This window comes from Euleptes europaea, chromosome 8 (genome assembly GCF_029931775.1).
Source record: "Euleptes europaea isolate rEulEur1 chromosome 8, rEulEur1.hap1, whole genome shotgun sequence".
Lineage (NCBI taxonomy): Eukaryota > Metazoa > Chordata > Lepidosauria > Squamata > Sphaerodactylidae > Euleptes > Euleptes europaea.
The window spans coordinates 61,012,973-61,022,004 of record NC_079319.1 but is presented as its reverse complement, the minus strand read 5'-3'; the positions used below and the strand labels follow the sequence as shown (position 1 = coordinate 61,022,004).

Sequence of the window (9,032 nt, the reverse complement as noted above, 5' to 3'; positions counted from 1 at the left end):
GATTCCCTTGCAGCTACGCTGCAAATGTGATGACTCTACCTCCAAAAATGCCCCCGGATCTTCGGGAAAAAGTCTCCATAGACTATCATCAACCCCAATCCCCCACCCCCCGGTAAACCCAGAAATAAAGCCAAACACCCATTTACTGGTATGGCTTATTTTGGGTTTACCAAAAATTTCAGGCCCAATAAACCCAAACCCGAAATTACTTTTTTTTTTTGCACAACCCTAGAGTGAATCAAACCCAAAACTCACTATTTTTTTTCTCTTTCTTGGCACCAAGTATCCCATTACATTACACTCTTTCCAGTGGTTTTGTATACCAGTAAATCAGGATTGTGTGTATATAATGCATCTAAATGCCAAACATTGTACATACAAATATCATGTAAATTGCTTATAAGAACTGCAACGTGTATAAGCAATGCAATTGAATCTACCAAATCAACAGTGAAAAATTGATAAATGAAACCACAGAAAAATATTTTTTTTTTAAAAAAAGAATAAAATAGGAAATATTTGTACATCTATAGTAAAACAGAAACACACACAATGTATACCCCCCCCCCGAAAAGAGGTAGGACCATTTAAAAAAATCAACATTACATTCTGCAGTTGCAGTGGGGAATAAAAATAAGGGTGTTTTTTTCCCCTTCTCATTTTTGCCAGAAAATAGAAGCAGGAATATTAGATGGCTTGATTTTAAACATCAAGCACAATTTTCCTCCTAGTGTACTTTGTTTTGTTGAACTATTTTACGGGAAAGTTATCACTTTCGAGTAAAAAGGGAAAGAAGCAAAACAGCCCGCAGCATCCTTCTCTTCCTTCATGTAATTTTTGCAGTTGCTCAGAACTGATCATTTGTTTTCCTGACTAATCTCTAAATGGAGGGCATATCCCTTTCACTTGCAAAATTCTTACATAGAAGATGAATGGCCTCCTTACCACCTCTGGTACTTGCCAATAAGTTACTTTTTATTCCCCTCTGGTGGGGGGGATAATAAAGATAGAAAACCAACTTGTATTTTGCTTGCTAGAGCCATCTTTCTGCATTTTAATTCTGGGTTGAGCATGAACATCAGAAGAGCTTTATGATGTTTTGCACAAAAGGGCCTGTGTTTTACTTAGAGCACCCAAAATAGCAAGCAGCAAGCAGTGACATACAGTGATTTTTCAAACCCCCAAGCATAAGTGCTTTTTACTGGCAGGAAATTGTAGCTTCCAAAAGCTTTCAGAGGGCTCTGAAGTCAAAAGAACTTCTCCTTCCTTTCATCTGGCGTTTAAGCCAATTTTTATCCTATTCCTTTTTCAAAAGCTAGGAGGGCCCAGTGGCCACACAGGTAAGTTTTCAATCCCTTTTAAAATTACAGTACTGGTTTGACTAGAAGAATCAAATCTAAACCGTTTGGAATGAGACTTCTTGAAAGACAAAACACCCTTATTCTAAGCACATTGGCTTGGAAGTGAGTTCTGTTGATTTGGATGGAAGTTTAACTTTCAAGGAAATCTGTTTGGATCAGAGAGCAAATCTTTTGTTATTATTATTGTTGTTTATTTCTATAGCACTTTTCCAAAGTTCATGTGGCTTACAATCCTGTCATTTATTTTCTCTCGACAACTTAGTGGGATGAGAGGCAGCGACTTGGCTAATGTCAGTGCCTGGATACACACAATAGGATTTCTTTTAAGTTGAAAGAAGTATGACAGAGCTGTTGTGGCACAAGGTGTGTAAACTGTTAGCCTCCTGTGTTCAAAGCGGTTTTGGAAGCACTATAAAAAATCTGCTGGAGATGATAATGGGGTAGAAAACAAGCAAAGATAGCTCTATCATAACCCCATTATCTTTTTGGGGTGGGGTGTGGGGGAGACTGCCTTAAGTGTCACTGAACTTTGTGGTTTATTGGTGATTGCCACTAGGACTTATCCATGGTTATATTGGCATAATTCGTTTACATAAGCAAGCATGTTCACATGTTCTTATATTTCTCATACCGGGTGTAGAAATTGTATGTAAATGTTGAGTGTCCACTTCAATTAGCTTCAACTGCATCTTAAGCATACTTGGAAATGTCTGAATTAATATCCTGAGGCTTGACTGCCAGACTCTTTCTTGTGGGAGTAATTTCTGTACTTCTTTGTGTCCTATATTTGGAGTGGCTGTTAGCAGTTTCTGTTCATGGACAGAGTTGGTTTCAAATGTTTCATCCCTGCTGGGTCAGCCCCAAAATCCCTCCTTTGATTTTGCTGATTCTTTATGCAAATAGAACATGCTTTCGTTTATGCCACTGTCTGTTTGTTCACACCAATTTTTTTCTCATAAAATATATGCATTTTAACATAATTCCTTATCCATTTCCCATATGCTATACATATCAATCACACATACTGCATACGTCGATAGCATACAACATTGTGCAAACGGCACAGATAATGCAATCTGCATATTTGATACGAATGGATCTATAATCTTACAGTGAGAGAGAGAAAACAGGGAAACAAAAGTATTGATAATATAACAAAAGAGGCAACATTTGCTCATCCCTACTCATGAAAGCCACTAGAACTTGTGAGAAAATGCACAGAATATTCACTACTTCTTCTTTGCATTGAGGAAAACTTCATTGAATCTTATGGTTGTTGCAGACAGAGATGAAAACTTCTCTGTTGTCTTTTACATACATTTTGATACCTAATAGGTTTGGTAATTCAGCATCCTTTTTACAGCACCAGTCAATTTCAGCAAGTGATATACTTTTTTCTTTTTCTTTTTCTTTATAATTTAGTACCTAATGATCAGATTCCCATGACCTTTGATACTGAATGCTTGTTTTATTTGAGTTACAAATGTGAAGTTAGGAACTTGGCTCAGAAAACAAGGTTGTATCAGAATTAAGATGCTATACTAGAACATCAGGAAAAGCCCTAAGATGGATATATAATGACTGGACATTATATAATTAGACTGAAATACAAATTTGATACTAACTTTCAAATACTTCCTACTTGAACCATATTTTGGAATGAAAGCCAGCCTGTACTCATATCCCAGGGTAAAAAATGTGTTCCTTAATTGACAGTTTTGAAATATTACGCTACAAGATAGGCCCATGTTGTCTGTAAAACCAATAAGATTATAGTTAGGTCTCTTCCCCTTCGAGAGGACTTCCAATATACAAAGAGCAACACTAGCCCTCCGCACATGACCCCTCTGGTGTGTTTACTGAGCATGCAGGGATGGCAAGTGAGCATGAACACACTAGCCCCACAGTTAGGGTTGCCAACCTCCAGGTACTAGCTGGACATCTCCCACTGTTACTACTGATCTCCAGCTGATAGAGATCCGTTCACCTGGAGAAAATGGCTGTTTTGACAATTGTACTCTATGGCATAGAAGTCCCTCCCCTCCCCAAACCCCGCCCTCCTCAGGCTCTGCCCCAAAAATCTCCAGCCGGTGGCGAAGAGGGACCTGGCAACTCTACCCACAGTCCACCTGTGTGCAACTGCCAGGTTGTCTGCTGGGTGTGAAGACTCAGAGGAAGTGTACAAGTGTATACTCTCTCCCCACAACAGAAATACTGCTTTCCAATCCAAATGTTGCTTTTTCACAAAGAGGGAGCATACCTGCAGACTTTTACTCTCCACACAGTTACCATGCTCATGAGCCAGTGATCATGCAGAGGTGGGGGAAGGGCCATTGCCTGTACAGTTGCTCCTTCTCCATGCGTTCAGTCAACACATGGAAGAGTTGTGTGTACAGAACTACTATCAAAGGGTGAAACAATGTTTGTATAATTGCCATTTTACCACAGACAATGTGGTAATTTAGAAGAAAGGCTTACTCTCAGGCATTTTCAAGCATGCATTTTATAATGATGATGGACAGCAACACATCGTACCAGGGTGTATTGCTCTGTGCCATGAACAATTTGAGCATTTAATTTCAGCTTTTTATAATGCGTACTGGGAAAACTGTACCTAATTATGCCTCAGTGCCTCAGTGCGATAATAGATACTCTAAATTATTTAACTGGGAGCATATTATATTTTTCTTTTAATAAGAAAAAAAATATTTCTTGGTTATGCTACTCTTGCATTTTTTTGATCTTATTGACCTATATGAATTATGGATTTTTCTTTTAATATAGAAGAGTATGTCTTGGTTATGTTGCTAAAACTTTTTCTTGACCTTATGGATATACCTGAATTATGATAACTGATAACTTTGAAAATATGGGGCAAAATTCAACAAAGGTTTAGCATACTTAGAGTATACTGCTTAATACTCTGATTCAATCAGAGTGGCTTAGAAGTGCCTATTTTATTTGGATCGTGGCCATTTTAATTAAGCTTTCATACAAAAGTATATCAACAACCACACAGTTAAAGTGAGGCATGAATACAATAATTTTGCCTAACCTTAGACATAATGTGAGCCTATGAGTTATGTTAACTGTAGTTTGGGAAACCAGGATTCAGCTCTTGAAACCGTATTTTCTTTGACGAGTACTGATTTCTTTGCCTTCACTTTGGTTAGGCATTTCTGTAGCCAGCAAGTGTGTGAGGACAGAGTCAGGTAAAATTGCCAGACCCATGCCTGGAAACCAGTGTGGGGGGTGGAGGCTGGGATATGGGGGTGTGCCGCACACCCCTTTCAACCACTTCAATATCCCACTCTCTCAGCCCAACTGTATATGCTGAGGGAAAATGATTTGGCCTGAGTATATTTGTGAGGAGATTATTTTCCTTCTCCTCCAGTCCCACACCAGTATTTACCTCAGAGAGAAATAGGACACAAGAGGCTTTTAAACTTAAACAGACAAAACAGGGAAGTTTATTGAACAGAACTCACAGAGATTGATTTTCAAGGAAAAGGCAGAAATTGGAGGGGAAACTCAAAGTCAGGTTTATCCACATAAGATTACTTCAGAGAGATAGCTTAGATGTTTTCTTCACTCAAGTTCCTTCAGTTCTTACTTTCAAGCTTAGTTCTGTCCCTCAGAACTGTTACTCAGATTCAGACTCTCAGACTGTTCTTAGCCTAGCTCACAGGAGCGAAGGAAGTCTGAGTTCCTTTCCCTCCTCCGAGAACTCACAGAAGTTTGGGAAAATATCCATAATCCCTCTTCCAGTTCTCTCTGACTACCCCATTTCGGTGGCTGTAATCCTCCACACCTCCCTGCTTCCGGAATAGCTCTGCCTCAGAGACTAATTCCCCTTTGTGACCTGAGAATGGGTCCTCTCTAACCCAATTCTCACTCCTGTCACTCCCACAGGTTGTGTGTTTCAATAGCTTCGGCTTTAACAGAGCCCCTCAGGTTCACAGAGTACAGTCTGGCTTCCGCTCAGTCTCGCTACCAAGCTCCCAATCTATCACAGCCTTCTCTGGCTGGGCCCCAAGTTTCGAATGCTTTCACAGCCTTCTATCCAGGCTGGGTCCCAAGCTTCGAATCCTTTTCTGTCTCTCAGCTTTTTGGTTCCGCCCACTCTTGGTCTGTCAGCTCTTGCTGCAGATTAACCACTTATCTGTCACAGGGGGACACAGCGTTGACTATGCTGTTGCATCCCTTCTGGTGAAAATTCAGACGTGACACAGGGTAGCTCTTGGAATTACCACACATTTATATGGAAAAACCATAGTGTTTCTGTTGATTCCTAGAGCTACCCTATGTCACTCCTGGGTCAGTGCTGCAATGGGCAATAAGGGCTGCGGGTGGGAAGCCTAGCAGCCCTTGTGTCAGAGCTTAAACTATGATAAAACTACCTAGTCTGGTTTGATGGACCCTAACTAATCATGGTTAATGAAGTGGCCTGCATTAAGACAATCAGACAAAGCACAGTTAATTAAATTAAACAATGGTCATGTGTTATATCTGAACTGGCACATTAGTCTTAAACATTCAGTACTAGCTTAATCCCAGATACAGAAAGACAAACTAGAGTGATTTACCTAAAGCACTAGCAGTAGGTTCTCCAGTCAACAGCAAATAGTTTTCTTTTAAATTTTGAAACAATGAACATTTTTTAAATTTAATTTATTTGACACCATGAGATTACTTCAGTTACAATATGTTTTTGGTGGATTGAAAATGGACTTCTGTTTTCCAAGGTGAGTAAAGTGGAGAAAATGATCATAGCTCCATCAAATACAATGACTTCTCCTTGGTGGGGAGGGGGAGAGTAGTTAAAGAACAAACCCTTTTTAAATTTGAAAATACTTGCACCTGTTCATTTTAAAAGTTTTTTATTTTATTTTCAAAGTTTGTATTTACGCATTTACATAGCTCAGCAGGAGGAAACTCATTTAGTTAAGTCCTGGATGCTTCCCCAGGAACCCCTTTTCTGAGCTCACATGGATTTTTCTTCTCCTTCCCAGGCCCAGGAAAATAGAATCTCTGATATTCTATTCAACTCCAAGTTCTATGATTGAAGCCAGAGTGTCCATTTTTGCTAACTCTGGTTTAGGAAATTTCTAGAGAGTTGGGGGCAATGACCTGGAAAGTGTAGTTTGGGGAGGAGAGGAAATTCAGAGGGATTGTGATGCCATAGAGTCCACCCTCTAAAGCTGCCATTTCCTCCAGGAGATTAATCTCTGTAGACTAGAGATCAGTTATAATTCTGGGAGAACTCCAGAGCCTACGTAATAGTTAGCAACCCTATAACCTCATATGTAACTAGAGACGATTCCTATTCCTGTCGAATGCTGTCTTTGCTTTTCCTCACTGCTTCTGTGGATCTTGGTTTGCATGGGTCTCTACCTCTGACCTTAGTATTCATGTGCCTGCTATCAGTTCAACTATGCAACTGTATCTTGTTTCCCCTCGATAAGTTATCTCAGTTTAATATGTTGCATGGCCTCATTTTCTGTTCCAACTTTCTAAAGAACTCTATTATTTTCTTACATATCCCATAATTGTACTGCAATGGTCTTAGCCCACATTTGGCCATTTCCATATCTACCCAATTGTTAAAACTTAAGACGGCGGCTCGTGGGAACTAGAGGTGATAAAGGGAAATTATCTTCATTTAGTTTGGTTAATTAGTAGAAATTGGGTTCTAGAATGGGAAGTGGGTCCATTCAGAGAAATATATGTTGGACATAAACGTGTGCAGACAATAGTCTGTAACTTTCTCTGCTTGGAGAATCACAGATGTATGCTAATTTTATAAGAGGATCCCTGTACAATCTAATAACCCTGATCAATAAGAGGGGGAAAAAAGAGTTTTCAGTTTTTAAAGTAGAGCTCTCCAGCTGTCCATCTAAGACCAGTTTGATCCATTGCAGCTACAAGGAGACAGACAATTATAAGTAGCCGCTAACCCTAACCCAGGCCAAGCTCCTATCAAAGAGACAAATGAGGGTTTTTTTTTCTGCTACGTTTTCAATCACAGACAGGATGAAAAAGGGTTAGAAAATTATACAGAATACACAGGATTCTATGCCTCAAGGGAGTTTTTATATCTGGGGCCCCCAATCTGGTTTTGCTAGGAACTTTTGGAATTTTGAGAGTCACCACTATGAAGTGCCTGCCAGTTTGGTGGGCACCATCACAAATTGTGTGTATGGGGGGAGGGGGAGTTCCAACACAAGCATCATCCTATGATAGATTACGCTGCTTCCAGATGGGTGTTCCATGGAGATACACAGGTGATGCCCTTTGGGCTCTTTTGAAGCACATCCTGCTCCACAGAAGCAGAAGAAAGTTGGGACTGGCCCTTTTCTCAGCAAAGAGATTCAGTTTGGTTTTAGTTTCCCAAGAAAGACAAGGGAGGGTTTGATGTCTGAACAGCCACAGTGACAGGTAGCCATGCTCAGAAAGACAAGGAAGTTTGTGTCTGTGGGTAAGCTGAGGGTGTCACTGCTGTGATGCATCTACCCATGATGAGCTCAGTCTTTTGCTAGTCAGTCAACTGGTAGGCAGTGACAGGAAGCTCCCTGAAGAAAGAGATCACTTCTTTATACAGAAGGCAGAATGACAGGACTGTGCAGTAGTTTATTTCAGTGTAATCTCCCCTGGGAAGGGAAACTTAAGCCAGAATGCTTTATTGACTGGACAATAAATTCACTGTTCTAGATCCAGCAGGAGAGCCAGCATGGTGTAGTGGTTAAGATTGGTAGACTCTAATCTGGAGTACCGGGTTTGATTCCTCACTCCTCCGCATTAGTGGCAGACTCTAATCTGGTAAACCAGGTTTGTTTCCCCACTTCTACACATGAAGCCAGCTGGGCGACTTTGGGCTAATCTCAGCTTTCTCTGAACTCTCTCAACCCCACCTACCTCACAAGGTGTCTGTTGTGGGGAGAGGAAGAGAAGGAGTTCATAAAATGGTTTGCTTCTCCTTAAAAAACAAAATAGAGAAAGTCCTCAGGTAAAAAACCCAACTCTTCTTCTTCAAGCTGCAATTTAAAGTCTTGACTTGTGGCAGAAGTATTGTCTAGTTTGAACACATAAAGCTGCCTTACACAAAATCAAACCATTGGCCCTGTTTTCCCTTCATATTTGGGATGGAATATTTAGTGTTCTCTGAATTGCAGATTGCTGTACTGAATGCACATTGAACTGTGGGAATAGTTATAAAACTCCATAGAGGTCATAACCCCCATCTACTTACCATTAACATTCTTGCACTTCACCTACAATAGGGCTAATCTCAACTAAAACTACATTTACTTGGAAGTCCCTTATTCAAAGGAAGTTTGTGTGAATAGAACTGTAACTATCTACTGGCAGAGACTGAAATCCACCCCACCCCCCATCATCTTCATATATTGCTGCTGGTTATTTGACTAGGGAGCAAATAGAGTAATTTTATCATTCTCAGTGCTGAAGACATGAAGGTTCCTACATGATCTTTAAATAAAATGCATATCAGTTTTTAAACAATATTTCAAACTTTGTTTGAGAAAATGAAAGGATGGCAATCAAGTATAAATACAGGGGGGGATGCTATTTTTCCTCCTCACCTCACATTTAACATATAAATTGAATTTGGATTCAAATGCCAGATCATTAGATAGCTGGAATACCTGGCCA

The 9,032-nt window shown here is 40.0% G+C and overlaps 1 protein-coding gene across 1 annotated transcript in view; it reads left to right on the top strand.

Moving 5' to 3' along the window:
- The first annotated feature begins 1,213 nt into the window (after positions 1-1,213).
- The window catches only part of LOC130481435 (cadherin-19-like), a 98,088-nt gene continuing 90,269 nt past the window's right edge, over positions 1,214-9,032 (top strand). The window contains exon 1 of the mRNA XM_056854071.1: positions 1,214-1,340. The gene's annotated coding sequence lies outside the window, so the exon portion shown is untranslated. The remainder of the gene's footprint in view (positions 1,341-9,032) is intronic.